The sequence below is a fragment of the Macaca mulatta genome, chromosome 13 (assembly GCF_049350105.2).
Source record: "Macaca mulatta isolate MMU2019108-1 chromosome 13, T2T-MMU8v2.0, whole genome shotgun sequence".
Lineage (NCBI taxonomy): Eukaryota > Metazoa > Chordata > Mammalia > Primates > Cercopithecidae > Macaca > Macaca mulatta.
Genome location: NC_133418.1, coordinates 10,124,327 through 10,146,298, shown reverse-complemented (window position 1 = coordinate 10,146,298; position 21,972 = coordinate 10,124,327). Strand labels below are relative to the sequence as shown.

The 21,972-nt window shown below is 47.4% G+C and overlaps 1 long non-coding RNA gene across 1 annotated transcript; it reads right to left on the bottom strand.

Annotated features, from left to right (window-relative positions):
• Nucleotides 1-18,123: 18,123 nt before the first annotated feature.
• LOC144333679 (uncharacterized) lies at nt 18,124-21,302 on the bottom strand. Its single transcript, XR_013402608.1, has 3 exons — nt 20,475-21,302; nt 18,993-19,131; nt 18,124-18,251 (listed from the first exon to the last, which is right to left on the bottom strand). It is a non-coding gene; the product is annotated as an uncharacterized LOC144333679 (long non-coding RNA).
• Between the last annotated feature and the right edge of the window lie 670 nt (nt 21,303-21,972).

Below are 21,972 nucleotides of genomic sequence, written 5' to 3'. Positions count from 1 at the left end.
GCTACAGGTAAAAGGTTTTAAAAACTCTCCACAGGTAGCCACTCTATGTTCACCTCACGTAAAGAGCAAATTTACTGAGTACAAGGGGAATATAACTGACTATTCCCTACCTGTTACTTTTCCCTTGCAACATGTGGATTCAATAATGACCACACCCTCCCTCTCTCCCCCTCCAGCCTGCTTTTCAATAGAGGAAAACCTTTACATATTGAATTCCTCCAAATCATCTTTGGAGAAAGGCACAGACCACAGACTGTTTTTTCTGTGATTCCGTGTTTTTTCTCCTGGGGATTGTCCTTAACCTTGGCAAAATAAGCTTCTAAATTATTAAGACTGTTGGATACTTTTTGGTTGACGGAACCCTGCTTTATCTTATTCACAGTTATATCCCTAACTCCCATTTTTTGAATGAATGAGTGAGTGAGTGAATGGATCACTGGAAGCCCAAGGGTCCTCGTATATCACTTGTCAGAATTTTCTCTATATCCCCCATGGATTAACTCCTATTTTACATACAATTCTGACTTGTGCGAGGGATTCGATGTCCTGCTAACACCCTGGTCTACAGCATCCCAGGGAGAAAAGCAACATGAAATCCAACACAGAAATAGCTTATACGAGTTTATGAAGCACTCCTCCCCCAGTCCCCCCAAAGACTGGAGTGTCAGATGCCCTCCTTGTCTCTCTGAGGACCTTCTCACACAAACACAAGTATCCTCTGTGTCTGCTAACCACGGCCACAACGACGCTGCTTAACAAATCAACGACCCCAGAACTGAATGGTGTGAAACAATGGTCATTCACTCTTGCTCACAAGTCTGTGGGAAAGATGGCAGTTGGTTAACCTAAATTAGGCTGGGTTAGGCCTGGCTCTGAGCTGCAGATGGGGTCCAAGTCTGCTCTGTGGGTATCTCATCCTCCTTGGACCAATAAGCTTCCTGGGAGATGATCCTCTTTGGGGATGGCAAAAATGGAAACAATGCAGCCAAAAGCACACACCAGGCCACACTGGGAACTAGCTCACTCCTGTCGGCCCACATTCCATTTGCCACAGCAAGTCAACGCCCCACCCGGTCATCAGCAGGGCGGGAAGTGGGAGCGGTCGTGCCAGCTGCCATGCTTGACTCTTCTGGCTCTGCAAGGATGGTGACAACCTTGGGGCAGAGCCCTGGTCTTGCTCACAGAACTGATGGCCCACACACCAGAACATACCGGGGAATGTTTATGACTGAAAGTCCTCCAATGGCAGGAGTTGTGAACGAATCCAGGGGAAAAATTTCCAGCCACATTTTCCTTGGGTTGTTCCCTGCTCCTGGCACAGATATCTCTGGGAATGACTTGCAGTAAACCCAGGGTGGCATTGAGGAACCGACCCTCACACTCCAGAAACCCTCCCTCATGAGTGGGGAATCCTAAGTCCAAAGACTCAGAGTTACAGTCTGAGCTCCCCGTTCTGGTAACCTGAGATATTCCCCTTAGCTGTGTATCTGGCCTGGAGCTTTCTCCCTTAAACTCTCTGTTTCCACACAATACTATTCTTCACGAGTTTCTGAAGCACAAATAGTTCCTGTGACTTTACCCCTAACCACACTGTCAGGTTTGCCAGATGAAGGTCACATAAACATCCACCAAGCTGCTGTGTCCTCCTTGGACATGCATTAACTTCTCACATCCCCAATTATACTGGTCCAAGCCAGACTCACTAGTGCTCCAGTAAGGACATGAAAGAAGTAGGAATTAAATACACTGTAGCTAACCAATACCACGTATCGGGATAAATAAATGAAGTCAAAGCTGGTGTTGTAGGGACTAGTGTAATAGCAACAGCTATTGTACCAAATATTGAACATTCGTTCTTGCATTTTATCCCCACAAAGTGAGTATCATGCTGATTTTACAGAGGATGTATTATAAGAGTTCAAAGAGGTTAAGAGGCCTGGCCGAGATCTTACAGCTAGTAAGCAGACGTTGAAATTTAACCCCAGCACTGGCGATTCCAAAGCCCTTGCTCTTTGAAAATGTACCTTCTATGACAGATGTTGCTAGTTTCTTCTCCCAATACCTGTCATCCCTGCGTCCCCAATAATAGAACCCCCAAATCTTACCTGGGCACATGGCCCTCTAGACACAAAGACATTTCCCATCATCCCTTGCAACATGGAGTGACCATGTGACAAAATGTGGGTCAATGAGATGTGAGTGGAAGTGTCATGTGATCCCCCCAGGAGGTCTCCACTAATCTTCCTTCCTCCTGCTCAGTGTGGATGTGGTGGCTGGATTGTGGTTGCCATCGTGAACTACAAGGTACAGACCACTCACTGAATGCAATAGGGCAGTAAGAGGAAAACCTGAGTCCTTAGTGGCTTCATGAAGCCGCCCACCACCCTGGACTACCTTTTTTATGTGTCCAGGCTTTCTGTCACACACAGCCGAGCCTATTCCCAATATATTGCTTTTCCAGAGTTTATGAAAAGATCCCAGGGGAAGGAGCCCTGCCAGGTACTGTTAGGCATTGTGTTCTCACAGTCTTCTTTCTGATACTCAACTATTTCAAGTAAACAGTTTCTGCTGGTTGACTCTAAAAGTCACTTTGACTCAAAGTCAGGAGCTGACGTGCAGCCTCCCCTCGGATGAAAGCACCCCTCTATGCTCACCTTCTCTCAGGTTCAGGCTTATGGTAATTATGGGAAGGTTTGTAACCATGTTTAAAATTACTTTGACACCAGAAAGTCAGGCTGTGCCATTCAGGATCAGTCAGTAGCCAACACTTCACAGAGCTATGGAGCTGAAGAGTCTTTGAGAAATCTAATCAAGTCTCTGCTTTCTATAGGTAAAGTGAGTTTCAAGTTAACTCTCTTCTTCAAATCATATGGCTGGTGGGTGAGAAGAAGTATTTCAACAAGGACCCTGTTCCAATGGAATGAATCCTAAAATGCTGTCCTCCTCCAGTAACTGCCAGCCCCATCCACCCCTACCCCCATCTCTAGCCAAGGAAATTGTCTTTGTTTCTCTCCCTGGACTCGGGCAAAAGAGCTGCTTTACCGTGACTTCTTCAGGAAGTGGCCACAGAAAAGTAAACCACAAACACATAGTAGTGACAGTTTTCAATAATCAAAACCTCAGTAAAAAGTTGGAACCAAAATTGCTGTAGTGTGGGAAACAGTAAATTTTTGGCAGGCCCAGAGGGGAAAACAAATTATTTTTGCAGAAGTTTGCAGCAAAACACTATTCTCCTAGCCTACTTTCTTTAAATGAGTTTTTAAATCACAGACAACTTACATTTCTGCTGGAATCTGAGTTGACCTTCTTACTGGAAGAAAGAAATTTCAAGGGCAACTCCTTCCAAGTATTTGAGTTAGAATTCTATCTTTTTTTTTTGGTCAAATAACCATGTTTCACCACATTCAACGTGAGAAAACAGAGGCATATGATGAAAAGCAGGACCACGCATAAGAAAGAGACAAAAATGTGTGAAGTGTGAAAGGAAGGTAAAAGAATGCTGGAAGGTAGAAAGAGCTGATGGCACAGCCCTGAGTTGGACAGGTGGTACAGCACGCACTAAGGCCCAGGTAACCGTTACCTGCCTTTGATTCCCAGCTGTCTGCAGCTTCCGGTCATAGACAGTACATAGAGCCTAAAAGGATATAAGTGTTTACTCCACCTTTTCATTTAATTTTTAAAAATTACAAAAAGACTGAAAAGTTGAAAGCATACTATGACAAATGCAAGTATATATTTCACTAGATTCGCTGTTGCTAACATTTTGCTGCATTCGCTTTATTCTTATTCTCTCTCCCTCTTTTTCTCTCTCTATATACACACAGGCACATAGACATAGACATAGACATAGACATAGACATAGACATAGACATAGACATAGACACAGACCTAGACCCATACACAGACACAAACACAGACTGAGACCTAGACATAGACATAGACATAGACATAGACGCAGACGCAGACGCAGACCTAGACCCAGATCCAGACCCAGACCCAGACACAGACCGAGACATAGACACAGACCTAGACACAGACACAGACATCGACATAGACATAGACATGGACACAGACCTAGACACAGACACAGACACAGACCGAGACCTAGACATAGACATAGACCTAGACCTAGACCTAGACACGGACATAGACATAGACATAGATATAGACATAGACATAGACATAGACACAGACCTAGACACAGACACAGACATCGACATAGACATAGACATGGACACAGACCTAGACCCATACACAGACACAAACACAGACTGAGACCTAGACCTAGATATAGACATAGACGCAGACGCAGACGCAGACCTAGACCCAGATCCAGACCCAGACCCAGACACAGACCGAGACATAGACATAGACACAGACCTAGACACAGACACAGACACAAACACAGACTGAGACCTAGACATAGACATAGACATAGACGCAGACGCAGACGCAGACCTAGACCCAGATCCAGACCCAGACCCAGACACAGACCGAGACATAGACACAGACCGAGACATAGACATAGACACAGACCTAGACCCATACACAGACACAAACACAGACTGAGACCTAGACCTAGATATAGACATAGACGCAGACGCAGACGCAGACCTAGACCCAGATCCAGACCCAGACCCAGACACAGACCGAGACATAGACATAGACACAGACCTAGACACAGACACAGACATCGACATAGACATAGACATGGACACAGACCTAGACACAGACACAGACACAGACCGAGACCTAGACATAGACATAGACCTAGACCTAGACCTAGACACGGACATAGACATAGACATAGATATAGACATAGACATAGACATAGACACAGACCTAGACACAGACACAGACCTAGACCTAGACACAGACACAGACACAGCCACAGCCACAGACACAGATAGAGACACAGACACAGACACAGACACCAACACAGCCACAGACACAGACACAGACCCAGCCACAGACAAAGACACCAACACAGCCACAGCCACAGCCACAGACACGGACATGGACACGGACACAGACACAGACACAGACACAGACATAGACATATTTTCTCCTGAACACCTGAAAGTTGCAGACATCATCAAACTTCACCTCTAAATACTTCAGAATACGTGCAGGAATATATTTTTTAACAGATTGAGAAGGTAGTAAGTAAACGATAGATCCAGAAAAGAATTTTCAGGGATGTAGAAGGAGTAATAATTTTATTGATAATATATTTGAATATATCTGGACTGAATTCACCTAGAAGATTAAACTCTTCTATATTTCTATCATTACCTTGTTCCCAGAAGTTTTCAGGCAACTGTCTCATCTCTGAGTCAGGTGGCACAGTCATTCAAAGAACAAAATGACGGTGGCAGGTGCTGAATGTTAATGAAGTCACATAGCTATCAGGCCTTACACCTATCACTGAGTCAACTCTAGTGTGTAAAATGAATTGCTAAGAGCCCAAACATGTTTTATGAATGTCGTATAAATTCTTCAAAACCCATGAGGAAATAAATATTTACATCAAAATTAAACCTGGAAATTTTTTATAAATTCAAAGGTGAAACAATATAAAATGTATTTTTTAACTAAGTCCTAGGAAATCACAGAATTTTAAGAGGGAAGACTTTCTAGACTCAGATACAGAGAAATACGTGACCAGGTTTCAGGCAGCTTTTATTGAAAAATGTGCTGGCTCAAAACAAAAACCTAGATGAGTTGTCCAGAAACTATTTTGGTTCTATAGGAAGGAAAAAAGCTAGACAAGGAATCAGCCTCCGAGCAGCAGGCTGAGACTGTTCCTGGTCTGCATAGCTGTGTCGGAATGACAGCTGCTGATGTCCTGGACACTAATCTCCCGTCCCTGGTGGGGTCTGGTGAGACAGATTGCTTCCTGGAGGCCACACTGCGGGGAGACCCATCTTTGGCAGAAGAGGGCATTGAGCCACACTGGGCTGAATCTCAGAGGAGCAAATTGGCAGAAACTGATACAAATGGTTCCACCGAGGCATAGGCACTCTCTTTATACTGTCTGCCAGCAAACATCCCTTTTTGCTAAAACCACCACTGAAGTATCTCTTAATCAGTGGTTCTTGGGACAGAAGTTGGTCAAGTTCAGTCAACCAACCCAACTCATGTTTTCGCTCATTCAGATCCTGTATCAACATTCCATTCCCCGTGAGCCTGGGTCATTCCAAGCCCCCAGCAGGCTGGACCATCAACCAACACTTGCTTCACCTGCCTCCTGCATTAGACCCTGCGCAGGCTGACACCCAGCAAGACCACTCCTCTAGCCTGGGACAGTCACCATCCTCCTCCAGAATGACTGAGGAGGAAGCTCTACCTGTGAGGCCCTGGGCATCTGCAGAGCAAACCCACAGGCTTCAAATTTTCCCAGCCTGGTATTTGTGTAAGAGGAATGCACTGCTCTGTACAACTCCAGAGGACAAAACTCATGAGTGAGTCCGGTAGAGCCCAGCATCCCTATTATAAACACGGAGCAATGGAAATAGACTTGGGTAATTAAGTCATTTGCCCAAGGCCACAGAGCTAGGAACGACAAAGTAGGATGTAAACCTGAGTCTACACAATCCTTGGTTTTGGCACTCATTCTCTGCTCTGTAAAAGCATCAACACCTAGAGCTAGAGGTGTCTCCAGAAGCCATTAAGTCTATCTGCCCACCCAAACAGTCTTCTGAAACCCAGCGTCCTCTACAGAGGACAAGCTTACCTCATCACAAGATGCACACTGCCAGTCTTGGGAAGTATCCACAATTAGAAGTCTGTCATTTTGGATCCCAAATTTGCCTCCCTCTAAACTTCATTTATTAGTCATATTCTACACTTTGGGGAGGCTCTGAAGAAGTCTGTGCACACATTCCAATAACCTTGAGAGTTAGGAAGTGTGTACAGAGCACAGTGTACCTGGACAGAGAAATGGGAATACTGCCTGCCTTCCTGCCAGCAGCAGGGTGGTGGGCAGCTTACATTACCTGTGTGAGGCTCAGTCTCCTCATCTGTGAAATGGGCATACCCTGGTGTTCCCTACAGGAGAATTAGATGTCACACCGTATGTAATGAGCTCAGCAATGCTGCAAGAAGAAAGTGCTCAACGAGCAGTAGCTCTCGTCAGTGTTTTACAGAAGCAGAGCTAGGTACTTAGGGAGGTAAGGAGCTTGCTCAAGGACACAGGTGGCAGATGTGACGAGAAATCAGCACTTCCACCATCTGCATTCTGCCAAACTCCTGCTAAGGGACCATTCCACAACCCAGCCTGAGAACTCGTCCGTATCGTAGTTGGTAACTTAGCTAACACCAGTTACTATACTAGAAATGTGTGCAATTTTACCTAATGGAATCCATAAGCCCAAATGCATAGATCCATATTATAGAACATGTAAGTGTTCTATAAATATTTAACTTATAAAATACACAATATAAATGTTGTGTGCTTAACATATAAGCACACAATTCTAAGTACGTACACATGCATACACACATATACATCCTCAAGGCTGCCAGGAATTCTAAGGTTTTTATCTTAGTGACAGCATATGCAACCGGAGGTTGGAACTGGGCTCCTGTCTTCATTCTACCATTAACTAACTATGTGATCTTAGGCAACCACAGAGTCATTTGCTCAATCTCTCAGTCACAGTTTCTTCACCTCTGAAATACAAAAGTTAGGCTAGTGAGACCTCCTAGGTCTCTTGCAGGTCTAAAACCCTGGAACTGTAAGTCAATTTGGATTTGAGCTTAGGCCTCCTCAGTCCTAGATACAGCTTTAGTTTCTAAAGCATCGAGTCATAGCAGACAACCACTGAACCCAGTCAACTCTCTTGCCGAAGACCCCGTGGCCACCAACGGCAGAGCCGCAACTCGGGGCTTCTGAGGTCTCCTGGGAACTGGACTTCCAGCTCTACTGGGCTACCTGCTGGGTAAAGTTAATTAGTAACTGGACACTCTGGCATTAGAGCAGGGGTTGGTTGTGAACAGACATACACCCTTAAAACAAATTTTGCTTTCTGTCTTATAATCTGAGTGTGGGAAACACTTAAAATATTTGAGTAATCAGTCATCCAGAAAACCTGCCCATCTAAAATACAACAAAGACAGAAGAAACAAGGACAGGAAGACCTGAGTAGGGGAAAAACAGCCAATCAGATCCTGGCACAAAGGCATGTAGCATATTCTACTCACAGAACCTGCTTTGAAGTCTTCCTTCAGAAGCTCTCTCTGTTGATTTCTATGTGCGTGGCTAGTTTTTAAGAGCAGCAGATTGTACTTTCCAGAGGTGACCACAACAATATCTCCCATCCCACATGGTCTTCTAGAATGTGACCGTGCCACTCTGCCACCAAGAGGTGGAGTCTAACTCACCTCCCTTGAATGTGGGCTGGCCTGTAACTTGGTGTAACCAATACAATGCCACAGAAGTGGTGCTGTGTGAACTCTGGAGCTAGATCACAAACATCCATGCAGCTTCCACCTGGTTTCCATGGGCTGCTTGCTTCTGCCTGGCTTCCGTGGAAAGCCAGCCACCATGAAGACAGTCCAACTCCCCTGAGACCACCTGGTTAGGGAGGCCACATGTAGGGCATTGGTTGACAATCCCAGCTATGCCCAGCCTCCCAGGAACCCTGCAAAGGCACCAGCCATGTGAGTGAAGCCATGGTGGACCCTCCAGATGAGTCCATTCACCAGCTGAGCACCACTGTTTGAACTCAATCAGACACATGGAGCAGAAGAATCACCTAGTTGAGCCCTCAAATTCGTGACATACAGAAACTTGGAGTTATCATAAAATAGTTGTCATTTTTAAGTCACTAAGTTTTGGGATCGTTTTTCATGCAGCAACAGGTGAACAGAATGCTCAGTCAAAAGCAGATTCCAGATGGCAAATTGGAAAGAGGGAGAAGGCTGGGAGAAGAAAACACACACTGGAGAAAGCAGCAGCTGATTGCCCAATAACGGAGGAGACAGGAAAACCATTAAGGCAGATGCAAGAACCAAAGCACACAGCCATTTCGGGATTTTAAGCGCAGACACCAGCCGTCCCTTCCATGTTACTGTGCCTTACTGAGTATATCAGGATGTTAAAGCACAAAATAATTGATGCTCCTAATGATTTCCTTGAATCACAAGGAACAGTTTAAATTTTGTTCAAACCCCTCTTTCTCTAGGATGGGACAGTACGTGCAACACAGACGCAATGAAGGTAATATTGCAATTACCTCCCAATGTGTTTTCCTCCTTGCTACTCTGGATTCTTCTGCCACTACGGCCCCAGGAAAGGGAGAGAGCAAAGGCCTCCTCAGAAGGAGGGAAGGAAGTGAATATGATACAGGGGAAGTTCCTTCCTGGTAGGAAGTGTCAGTAGAAGAAAAAGACCCTTTGGGTCCTGGGAAAAAGGAGGGAAGGTACAAGAGGAATCAGCCAGGCAGTCCTGCTTCTTATTCTGGGTTTGAAACCTGAGGGCAAAGGGACAAAAGGTAAAAGAGAGAGGGAGGCTGGACGCAGAGGAATGTTTGCTCTGCTTCCAAGTTGCGTCTCAGGAAGAATCCTACCTTGGTGAAGTAAGGGACGCTAAAGAAGAATGGAAATAATGGTGTGGCTGTTAGGTAAAGGGGTGTTTCACTGATGGGAGAGATTCAGACCTTCCCCTGCACTCCCAGGAGAGAATGGAAGGTGAACTGAGATCTGGGCTGAGATGGGGCTGCCGTGATGAAAGACAAGAATACCTATAGCCATGGCTTCAGGGCATTCAGTCAGTAAGGAGCAGTGAGGACAAGTGGGGGAAGACTGCCCTACCTCTTGGTAGATAACCACTTCCCCAAGAGCCTGAGCTCTCCACCCTCTGCTACCTTGGCTTTCTTGGTGCTCCTCTGAGCTATTCAGGTGCAGCAACAGGTGCTGTAGCATCTTTTCTGATGGGCTGGTACTCATGCCCTGCTGGTTGCTAAACATTTTAAGTATCACGTGGACAGTCTAAGCCACAGAAGAAACAAGGTCATGGCCAAGATGCAGAGAACCTGTGGAGCCAGTGAGAGGCACAGTGGGGCAACCTTGGATAGAGCACTGGCTCTGATGACCGAGGCACCAGACCTCAGGTTTTCCCAGTCACAGATGCCAGCAGTAGATTCCACAGGACGCCTCGTGACCAGGAAGGTCCAGGGACATCTCCACAGAAGCCAGTGCAGACCCCAGTTCAGCACATGTGGATCAGCTGCCCACCACTCCCTGGGGACACAATGTCCCCCCTCTTCTCAGGCTTCTTCCTGGCTAGAGGAAGGTGCTGGTGAGAAACTGGAAGAGTGAACGTCTACCCAAAAGAAACGAAATGAATGCAAGAGAGGTAGATTTGGACCAACTCAGACAACAATGCATGTAGCAGCAGGCCTAATTCCCTGCCCTAGCGGGAAAGGGCCTTCAGAGCCAAATGAGATTCCTACTGGCAAAGCTGTAAAAGTACTTTTTTGGCATCTACTTGTAGTGAGTATATATATTATAGCAGTATATATTTTTATATATATTATATATATATACTGGGTCTGAGTATATACATTATATATATACTGATTATAATATATATATAAAATCTATATATATACACGCACATATATATATACTCACTACTATATATATATTTTATATATGTATATATTAGAAATATTTTCTTCCAAAGTTGTTAAGATGTCAAAACAGATGGGATTTTCTTTGTATGCTTTGAAAGACCATCTTCTACTCTCTGGAAAATGTGTCCTCCTTGTCCTCTGAGGGGCACCAAGGACGGCAACTGTCCCAAGCCCTGTGTCCAGGGTGTCCGAGTGACAAGAAGTCAGCCACTCTCCCAAAAAAAAAAAAAAGACTGAAAACACCAAGGAATTTTTATCTGTACTGCGTGGGAAAATCTGTCACCCTCACCACAAGAAAACCTGATCGTCAACTCGCAGATAGCCCAGACTTGCTGGGTTTCCACAGACCAGACCCTAAAAGCCCCGCAGGAAACCTTTGATTTGTCCTGGGGCTGTGAGCAAGTGTTCCATTTGCATTCTTAGCCCCTCCGGCTCCTCTCAGCTGTCAGATGCCCGACCAGCTCGCTCCTTGGTGGTGAGAGCAGCTCTGTGAAGCTTGGTGAGCCGAAATCCTGCGTCCCTCCCTCCCACCCCAACTGAGCTAACTGGGTAGTCTTACGTGGTGGGTACACTCATGTTCACGAATATTCACCTCGAAGTCGGGCGGGGCACATGACTGGGAAAAACAAGCGCCGATTCCAGGCCTGTGCATTTCACAGCTGGTGCTCTGCTGCCAGCCTCTCTCATGCACGGTGCACTCTGAGCCCTTGTTCGTCCATGCTGCCAGCACGGCACAGTCAAGCCATCCAGGCAGCAGGCCGGGGTCCACCCGCATCCATCGATCCACTCACTTGCTCCTGCTATGCCTGCTTCTGCTTCTGATAAATAGGAATAATCTCCACCCCTCAGCACTTGCGTCAAAACAATGGGAGTCCCACTACTGGTCTCCGTAAATTCTGTTTTGACAAAGACCTGGGTCCCCGAGTGGCTCTGATGAGTCGTCACAGTCCAGCGCAGTTAACCCATGACAATGCTGTAGCACGAGCAAGAAATCAGCTCGTGTTGTGTGAAGCTACTGAAGTCATTGCCACAGTACACCTTGGTGGTCAGGCACCACGATCAAAGTGAAGGATCAGGACCTTGTATTCATTTTCTATTGTCGTGTAACACACCAACACAGACTCAGCCACTTAAAACAACCGCATTCGTAGCTCACATTGCTGTAGGTCAGATGTCTCTGCTCAGGGTCCCACCAGACTGAAATCAAGGTTCCCTTTGGGCTGTGCTCCTTCCTGGAGCACGGGGTTCCTGTTCCGAGCTCAGAGGGCTGTTATGACTGCAGGACTGGGCCCCCACTTTCTCCCTGGATGAGGCCACTCTCGGCTCCCGGATGCCACCCATGCTTCCTGCCCTGAGGCCCTCTCTGCACCAGGACAGTTTGTTTCTTCGAGGCCAACGGAAAGAACATCTGCTGCGGCTTCGAGTCTCTGACCACTTCACTTGACCCTGACCTCCTGACCCTCTTTTAAATAGCTCACCCGATTATGTCTGCCCACCCAGCACATAACTTCAAGTCCACTGATCGATTTACTGATAAATTACTTCCACAGAATTCCTTCACCCTTGCCACATAAAGTAACCTAACCACGGTAGCGATGTTCCATCTACTGGCACATCCCACAAGGAGGGAATTATACAAGGGCATGGATCAGCCAGAGTCATCGTAGAATTCTGCCTACCACAGACATTCAAGAAAACATTCTGACGAATATTAGCTCTAGAAAATTTAGGATCCACCCAAAACTTTAACTTCTTCCTTGCCCCCAAATAAGAAGACCTCTTCCTGGACTTTCTGAATCCTTTTTACTCAAAGTGTGGTCCATGGACCGGCAGCACCAACACCATTTGTGAAAAATTCAGACCAAGAGAATCAGAATCAGCCGCATATTCACAAGGCCCTCAGCCGCATATTCACAAGGCCCTCAGCTGCATATTCACAAGGCCCTCAGCTGCATATTCACAAGGCCCTCAGCTGCATATTCACAAGGCCCTCAGTCGAATATTCACAAGGCCCTCAGGAGATGGGAAAGCCCCATCTCAAAAGGCCCTTGCCCTGAAATAGCTCTCCTGGCCCTGGACACGTCTCCTAAGGAACAGGTTCTCAAAGTGTGGTCCCCTGGCACTGGCACCAGCATCCCCTGGGCACTTATTAGAAATGCAGATTCTCAGGTCACCAGCCAGGACTTACTGAATCACACATCCAGCCCTCTGCATTTTCATAAGCCCACCAGTGATCCCGACGCAGGCTCAGGTTTGAGAACCACTGGGCAAAGGCACTGTCGTGATCGAGTGTCTCCCCTATGGAAAGCAGTGATTAAAACACAAGAAAGCAACCCGAGTCTGCTCTGCTTCAGTCATGTTGCTGCTAGAGGCCAACCCTGCTCTCCTGGGGGAGGGGAGGAGGGCTCGGGATCTGTGGATGTTCTGGATCCCTCAGCTCTAATTGTCAAACAGGCTTTGGAGGTCAGGGTGGGTGTGGGGATGTAGAAGGGAACCCCTACTAGCAGGGCCGGGTAGGGGGCTCCCAGGCCAACTGAAGACCCCTGGAGAGAGGATAGATAGCTGCCCTGAAACATTCAGCCAAGCTTCCTTCTTGCCTTTTGGGGTAACCAAATACCAAAGTACAATCCAAATGGACAAACTTCTAAATGAGGTTAGAAAAAGGTGCTCTCCTGTGCCTGTGCATGTGGTAATACCAAATGAGCAGGTGGGCAGGAAGCCCACTGGCCTCAGGAGGGCAGAGCTGATGAAATGGGTATGGAAAAAGTGAGTGTGCAGGAGGTGGGATGGAGTGCAGAAAGGGGACCAGCAGCCCCCACTGCAGCCATGCAGTACTGGGAGGCTCCAGGAAGGCCTGGACACTTGGCTGCCTCTGCTCACACAAGAGAGAACTCAGGGCAATGTAGGATCTTGACCAAGATCTTCGAGCAGAGTTGTGGGTGGGGGTAGAGGGGTCCTGAAGGGCTCTAAGAAGAGCAAAGGCCCCCAAAAGGGAATGAGATTAAAGAGAAGGAACTTCAAACGGCAAGAGCAAACCGTGTGCCAGGATTTAAGAGAGACAGAGAGAGGAACAGAGATAGAGAGAAACAGAGACAGAGAGATAGACAGAAGTAGAGACAGAAAGAGAGAAACAGAGACACAGAGAGAGAAACAGACAGACAGAGAGAAACAAAGACAGAGACAGACAGACAGAGATTTAGGAGTCAGGACACCTGAGTCTGTTTCTGTTGGAGCCTCAGACAGCTTTCCTGATTTCTCCAGAACTCAGGTGTCTGATCTGGGCGACTTTCCTCGCCATGACCTTCTTCCCCCGTGTGAGGGTGACCTTAAGGCCTGAGTGCTTGATACTACTTGGATTCATTTACTGTACTCCTCATCACCCTCGACCTTACTATTTGCAGGTGGAAATGGAGACCCTGAGCAGGTGAGCTGTCACGCAGCTTGTCCAGGCAAGCTGGACTCTGAACCCAGGCCAGTTCGCCTGTGGGAACACACTGCAGCCCTAACCACACTCTACTACCTCTCCCCAGAAAACCACCCGAGAGCCAGGCATTAGAGAATCCACAGTGACTTTAGAATATCAAGCTTTTCACACCAGAAAATCTCAGGAGGCTTCTGAGGAAGAAAGTCCTCCATTCAGTGCACATCCCACATGCAGCCTCGCGCAGTGGAAAATGGTCTCGGTGGTCCGCTACCTCGTGTTGGATTCCACTGCAGTTTTCCTTGTGGCCTAGAATCCTGGAAGGTCGTTTGAAACCCCCTGATCCAGCCCCTTTTTTGACAGATAGAAAAACTGAGGCCCGGAAAGGTCAAGTAATGCTTCCGGCCACCTTCACACAGGTGAAGAAGGTCATGGAGAAGGAAGGTCACCCGGATCAGGTTCCTGAGGTCTGGAGAAATCGGGAGAGTCGCCTGAGGCCCCACCAGAAATGGACTCAGGTGTCCCAACTCCCAGATTTCTCTCTGTCTCTGTCTGTCATTCTGTCTCTGTCTTTGTCTCTCTGTCTCTATGTCTCTCCCTCTGTCTCGGACTCTGTCTCTGTCTGCCTTTCTCTGTCTCTCCCCATCCCTGCCTCTCTCTCTCTCTGCCTCTCTCTATCTCTGTCTCTCTGTCTCTGTCTTTCTTTGTCTCTCTCTGCCTCTGTCTCTCTGCCTCTCTCTGTCTCTCTCTGTCTCTCTGCCTCTCTCTGTCTCTGTCTCTCTGCCTCTCTCTGTCTCTCTCTGTCTCTCAAAAGCCTCTTACCTGCAGCTCTGCATTCTCTCACCTTGTTGCTGCTCACCTGGGAAAGGCTGCCAGGCCAGATTTTCACCTCCAGCGGGAGCTCAGCAGTCAAGCAGGGATTTATACCCTCTTGGGAGCTGGGATTTCCTAACCGGGTGGTGTCACCCGCTCACACTGGGTGGCAGCGGACACACCTTTTCCTCCTCACGGGGAGCACCCCCAGGCTGCAGTGCTGGGTCTGAGTACACGATCACCCAGATGGGGAAGTGGCCAAGGAAACTCCGCATAAGTTTCCCTATTTTTCTGTGACTCGCTAAAAATTACGTACTTCCAGCTAAGGAGGTGGTTTTAAAGTGATGGGCGTTTTGCCCAACTGTGTCCCCATTAAAGAGAAAAAGATGTTTTTGATCTTTAGCCAGGGGAGGAGTTGGTTTTCCAGCCAAGGAACCCTTTTAGTATCTAAGAAAGATTAAGTTTTGTTTTGTTTTGTTTTCAGAGTCCTGTATGATTTTTAACTGTTAAATGAAGGAGGGGGTTGTTGTCTCATTCCTTATTCTAGATTGTGGAGTTTCCAGAACTGAATAGTTTGTCTTCTGAAAGTGGGAATCCAGCACCAAGTCTTGTCTATACAAAACCAATGTCTCCTAAACCCCCTAACCAGCCCAAAGGTGCTGTTGGTTGCTCCTCTCTCCCACCCAAGTCACCTCCGTGGAGTTAGAAAGGACGAAGCCCAGGCAGGGAGCACCTGGCCTGCTCAGAGCCAGCAGATCCCCTGCAAGCCTCACAGGTAACAGAACCAATTTCAGTCCTGCCTCACACACTCTCCACCCGCAGACTCCCATCCCCACTGGCTGCCCTGATGGGACTTTGGAGAACTCATGGTCCTGGGCCTTCCTTGATATGAACAGGAGGCCAAATGGGAGCATAAAACCTTGGCCACAGCCTCCCTGGAAAGCCAGACTCCAAGGCTGGAACCCTCCATCGTCCCCCACAGCCTCTCGCCTATGCATTCACTCGTGTTGCATCGTTTAGGAAGAGGTGTAATTTGGAATCACCCTGTTGGTGGTTGGAAAAGAAGAATGCTTTTCAAAATGTACTTTAAAACCCATGGCATTAACCTTCATAACACTGTCTGCCTAATTTATGCAGATCTTCATTTTCTTACAGGTAAAGAGGCAGGTATAGAAACTCCTTTAGAGAAATCTTAGGGAATTCATACCCAGAACAAATGGCTAAATCAGAAGGGCCCATGGACCCTAGTTTTATCCTTTTGCTAAAAAAGGAAGCTAACTCTCGAAAGTCAAATCTCAACTGGTTAAATAAAATCTTAGAAAAATACAATGTGAGAGCTAGGTAGAAACTTAGAGATGCTCAAATCTGTCCTCCAGTTTAAAAAGAAGAGAAAACTGACACCCAGACATTTGGGGATGGGGAGCGAGGTGAGTAAGCTGTATTGATTTAATGGTGTATATAACTTCACAATGGGTGGATTCTTAGGGAAACTGTATGGAAACTGCATGGAGTTTGTTGAGCAAAAGGCAAACGTTACATTATATCATGTTTATTCTTTTTAAGGACCATTAGAGATGAAATATCTGGGTTTTTTCCTTTATTTTGACATGGTAAGATTGAAGAATAAAGCATAAATTTTGAGTCAAGCCTAGTAGGTTTCAAGCGTGGGAATTCATTCCAGTAGGAAAATCTCACAAAATACCATCATCATCTCAGGATAGAGAACACACCAATAATTGAACCCTTCTCTCCACCCTCGCTCTGTGCTCAGCTAAACACATCACTCCCCGCTGATCTGCCTCAATTAGGATTTGGTTCATTAAATAACACAAGAAGCACACAGCTTAATTCAGCCAAAGAGAGGAAGCAAAACCATGCAATCTGCCCTTGGCCATGCTGGAGTTAACTGCTGATCTTGTGATCTATAAGGAAGAATTTACATAACCTCTCTTCTTTCTATGGGAAAACTTGATCACAGAGTCACAAGAATTGCTTAAATAGTCTTTTCAAGAACTAATGCTCAGACCCAACAGACACCCAAGAGTAAGTCCCCAGGCCTGCCGGAAGGCTCATGGAGTCATGGCTACTTTACCCCTCCACCCCCGCTTCATGGCCTACGCTGCACTGTCTCCACCACCAAGAGCACATTTGAATGGCTCGATTTCTCCACCAACTGATGGGAAACCCACAAAGCACAGAATGTTCTGTAGCATCGTGAAATCCTCTGAGGTTTGAGGTGAAAGTCACCCAGGATGTTTACTGCAAAGATTGAAGCAATGATTCCTCATTTTTTAGACCCAGGAGGCCTTTCCAAAGTCTCATCTGGCTCAGATATTAGCAGAATCCTCTGAAAACCCTTGTGGCAAGGTTCCAACCTCTCTCCCTTCCTTGTAATGTACAAGCCACAGGGTGGGGAAGGTGAGAAGGGAGAGAGAGGCTATGTCATGTATTACGACAGGGAATATGTGTCCCCAGTTTTTATGGGACACCCTCAATTCCAAATACTCTGTCATATTATCCCCATAAACTCACTCATTGTCAGATCAGAGAGCCTTAATTTGGATTCAAGAAAATATGGTCATCAAAACCATAGGATAAATTTAGCAATCAGAATCCATAAAATTAAAAAATCTGATCAGGCACGGTCCTAGCACTTCGGGAGGCTGAGACAGGAAGATTGACCATGAGTTCCAGACCAGCCTGGACAACAAAGTCAAATCTCCCGTCTCTACAAAAAAAAAAAAAAAAAAAAAAAAAAAAAATTTAATTAGCCAGGTGTGGTGGGGCATGCCTGTAGTCCCAGCTCCTTGGAAAGCTGAGTCAGGAGAATGGCTTGAGCCCAGGAGTTTGAGGCTACAGTGAGCCATGATTGTACCACTGCATTTCAGCCTGGATGACAGAGCAAGATCCTGGCTCAAAAAAAAAAAATTTCTAAAGGCTGTCCTGCTCAACTGGACAATAACAGAAAAAAAAAACTCTGTGTCTTAATCCCATTTCCCATGTAAGGTAACATGTTGTTCGCGGCTTCCAGGGATTAGACTGTGGACATCTAATGAATGGCTCCACTTTTCAGCTCACCACAAGCTCAAAGATTCTTCCCAGTCCTTGCAGTTTGTGCTTTACAATTCTAAACAGAAGCATTAAAAAAAAAAAAAAAGACTCTGCATAATTTTTGGAACACCTCATTTCCTTTCATACCTAAGGCTAAGAATGTCTAGAAAGCATAGACAAAGTATGCACAGAGCTTTAGGGGTCTGCAGGAGACATTTTATTTTGCTCTTCATATCAGAGAAAATCCAATCTTCATTGCTGAAGTGTTTCTGGTTCCAGAATTTCCTTCTGCTTCTTTCTCCCACCTTGGGTTTCCATGAGAGACACTGGGAAACGTGAGAATTCCAAGACACCACCCATAACACGAACAGCCCCTGCCCACTTTCCCTCCAACCCCCCTCCCACGAGACCCAGACCATGCATGAGAGGGCAGCTGGAACCTGACCCCCTCCAGAGCCTGCTCTCCCTCCACGGGCACCCAGGTCCCATGCAGTACCCGGCCTGGAGCACTCCACCCTCCTGCTCTTCCATCCACACAACCAAGCCTTCCCCCTGCCTGTGGGCTCAGGAAGCTCCAGGCAGGCCCCTCCTGCTCTGACCAGAGGCCCGCTGTCTCCCTTGCATGCAGTGGAAGCCCCTACTCCCTGGTCTTGCCCTTCTGCCCCATGGGCCCAGGAAGTTTACTGCAAGGACTGAAGCAATGATTCTTCATTCTTTAGACCCTGGAGACCTAAAACCTGTCTCGCTGTGTCTGAGAGAGAAACCCTGGAAGTCGGCCTCCCAGGGCGTGGATAAGCCATTCACTGAGGTGGACAATGAAAAAACTTCTTGTTCCTCATGATGGAAATCTGATTTTCATTCTGCATCAGAGAGCAGCGCAATGCTTATTCATCCAGCTATTATTTGCACTGCTGAGAACCAGCTCAAGTGTCCCCACGCCAAGAATAGGCAGATTGGCTTTTCTTGCCAGTGGTCCCAGTTGCTTTCTGATCTGGTCCAAACTGACAGACAAGACCCCAAATCATGGCGCTCTCACAGACACAGTCAAGTCAGCCTTTGTTACACACCTGGGGGCTGAAAGAGGCTGCCGTTCACCACAGCTGACGCTGTGCTTCCATCTCTGCATGTCACAGGCAGCTCCAATCTGAGGCCATGGGAGCTGCAACTGCTGTGGAACCTGCAGTCTAGAGGACTCATCGCTGAGATCTGAAGGTCGATTCAGTCCCATCAGGCTCAGCAGAAGAGGTGGCGAGCAGACTCTCAGACAGCAGCTATTGGATCCTAACCAATACCTAACACCTGAGCCAACCCTCAGCTACCCACCTTGCAGCAAACACCCCAGCCCATCCTCCACATCACCCTTCCCTCACCTCACCTGCCCCAACCCACCAGCCCCACCAGCTATTCTAACCAATAACCCACTGGATCTTCTCAGCTCCTGTTAGACATAAAAAATTCAAATAGCTGGTTAATTGAATTGGCTTTAGACTCATAATGAAGGTGGTAAAAAAAACAAAACACAAAAACGGTGAGGTCTCTTGCTTAGGACTCCCAGCTGTGTGTAGGTGCACGCGTGTGTTTAGGGGTGTGTGTGTGTTAATGACTTGCTATCCTTCATTCTGGCTCCCCAAGAGCCACACCCAGCCTCCCTCAGTGACTGCCTAAGCAGTAATGACTGCTTCTGGCTAGCCCCTGGTAGGGCCACCAGCAGGTAAGAAGACAGAACCCAACCACCACCATTTTGAAGTTCTAAGTATATTAAACATTAAAAACCTATGGCAAAATAGAGCAACAGACACTAGACTTTATTCTAAAAGTTTGCATTTAGAAAATAAATGCTTTTCAAACAAACCTCACATGCACAACTCACTTGGAGATAAAACCTCAGCGTCACCATCCACACACAGCCTTTGTAACCGTCACAGAAATGGTTTTTCTGGCCACCCTCACTCACACTGCACAACCCTCAACCACCCACCCTCTTTCTTTTTTTAACTTTTATTTTTTAGAGAGAGAGTCTCCCTCTGTCACCCAGCTGGAATGCAGTATGGCTCAATCGTAGTTCACTGTAACCTTGAACTTCTGGGCTCAAGCCATCCTCCCACCTCAGCCTCGGGAGTAGTTAAAATTACAGGCATGCACCACAACACCCAGCTAATTTTTTAAAATTATTTATAGAAATGGAGTCTTGCTGTGCTGCCCAGGCTGGTCTCCAACTCCTGGGCTCAATTCCCTCCTACCTCAGCCTCCCAAAGTGCTGAGATTACAAGCACGAGTCACTGTTTCCAGTAAGCTGCTCTATGATATCTCTAGCTTCCATATCATCTTCCAGCTTCCAGAAAATTGTTTCACTGAATCTTGAGACCTGCTCTGCTTTCTATTAGTCTCTCAGTAACACAGGACATCTTGCTAGGCTCAGCTAACATCTGAGCCCCATGCTTCTGAAAAGCAGTGATGGTGCTTGAATTGGCCTGCAGGGTCCAAGTGTATGCATTGCCTTCTCAGTGTGTATTTTGTTACAGAAAATAGCCCCCTTGCACAAACCCCACCTGCATGTCCTCTTGTGCTAGCCGGGCTGTCAAGCACGCAGACTCCACGCAGGACCTGACTTTGATTTGTCGTCTTCAAAGCACTCCTCTCCCCCAGGACAGGCAATCAGGGCAGGATTTGGCAGCTGGGATGATGGCCTTGGCTGAAGTCAACCATGAAGGGGAATCCACGCGCCTCCACGTCCTGTCACGGGCTGGCACGCCAGCTTTCATCGGAAATGACATTCCGTGTGGTCACCGCGTCATCCCACTTTATCCAGCACTGCCGAAGCAATTGCCTTTGCCAACCGCCCCAGGCCACGGAGGCACACTGCTACAGCCAGCCTTGGTCCCCAAATCATAATGGAGGGACACCCAGAGAGGAAAAGGAAGGTGGGGAGGCCCCTCACCTGGCATGGGAGAGGCTGGCTGAGCTTAGAGACAAGGAGCAATTACACACCAACGCGTATTTACAGAGACTTTAAATGAATCTCCAGGGAACACCATTTCAATCTCCACCCAGCTCAGAGCCAACAGTTTCCCGTCTCTTTGGAAACTACCCTGTATTAACGCAGTCTTTTACTTTGTGTATTCTAGTGCTTTGATATTTGGTGCCTTGCTGATCCTAGAAGGACTGCCACACCCAGGCCTAGCCCACTCCTTGAGACAGTAACCAACTGGCCCACATGCGCGCTTCCCAAACCAACCAGCCCTGAGCCCACCCACCCCACTGACCACTCCAGGTATCAGGCTCTCCCCTTCTGGGCCTCTGTCTATCTACCCTAATCACCCCAGGCCAGGTACCAGATAACTAGAGCCCACTGAAGACATTCACGCGAACCAATCCTAAGCCTGCTTCCTCCGCCGCACCTGTGCCTTCCAGCAGAAATACCATAAAAGCAGCTTCCCTCCATCTGCCCTCTGGCCAGCCCTGCAGCCTCCCCGCGTGCCCCTCCTGGCGCACCCCTTCCGCCTGGGAACTGTATGACGGTCTTTTCAACGGCAGGCACCCCTGACCTGCTAGTCTTGCCACACCTAAATCATAACGATACCTGTGTTACAGTCACCTTTCCCTGACTCAGGGGAATGTTTGCGCCCCAGGGGCTGGCCCCGGAGATCGACGTATCATATTCTTTGATTTTTCTTTTTAAGAATTTGGAATTTGGTCCCAGAAGGAGACAAGTTGGCCTCTGTGAGGACCTACATTTCTAAGATGTAGACTTAAGTGCTGAGGGATCACCTTGTCGCCCCTGGTACCCAGAGGGGCCAAAAGGGTCACAGTTCAGAGAGAAAAGAATGAGGGAGACATGCAGAGAGAGGCAGGAGTGAGCTTGGGGCCGGCCCACGGCTGCTCCGCTCTGCTCTAGGGCCTCCCTGAATGGTGGCATTCCTAGCCCGGGACCCCCATCCCTTGAGACCACATCTGGTCACTTCCAGGGCCACATGTCAGGTCCAGGAGGCTCTGGTGTCCACTTCGATGCTTCTGGTTTGCCATTTGGGTGGTCATCTGCCTCTCAAG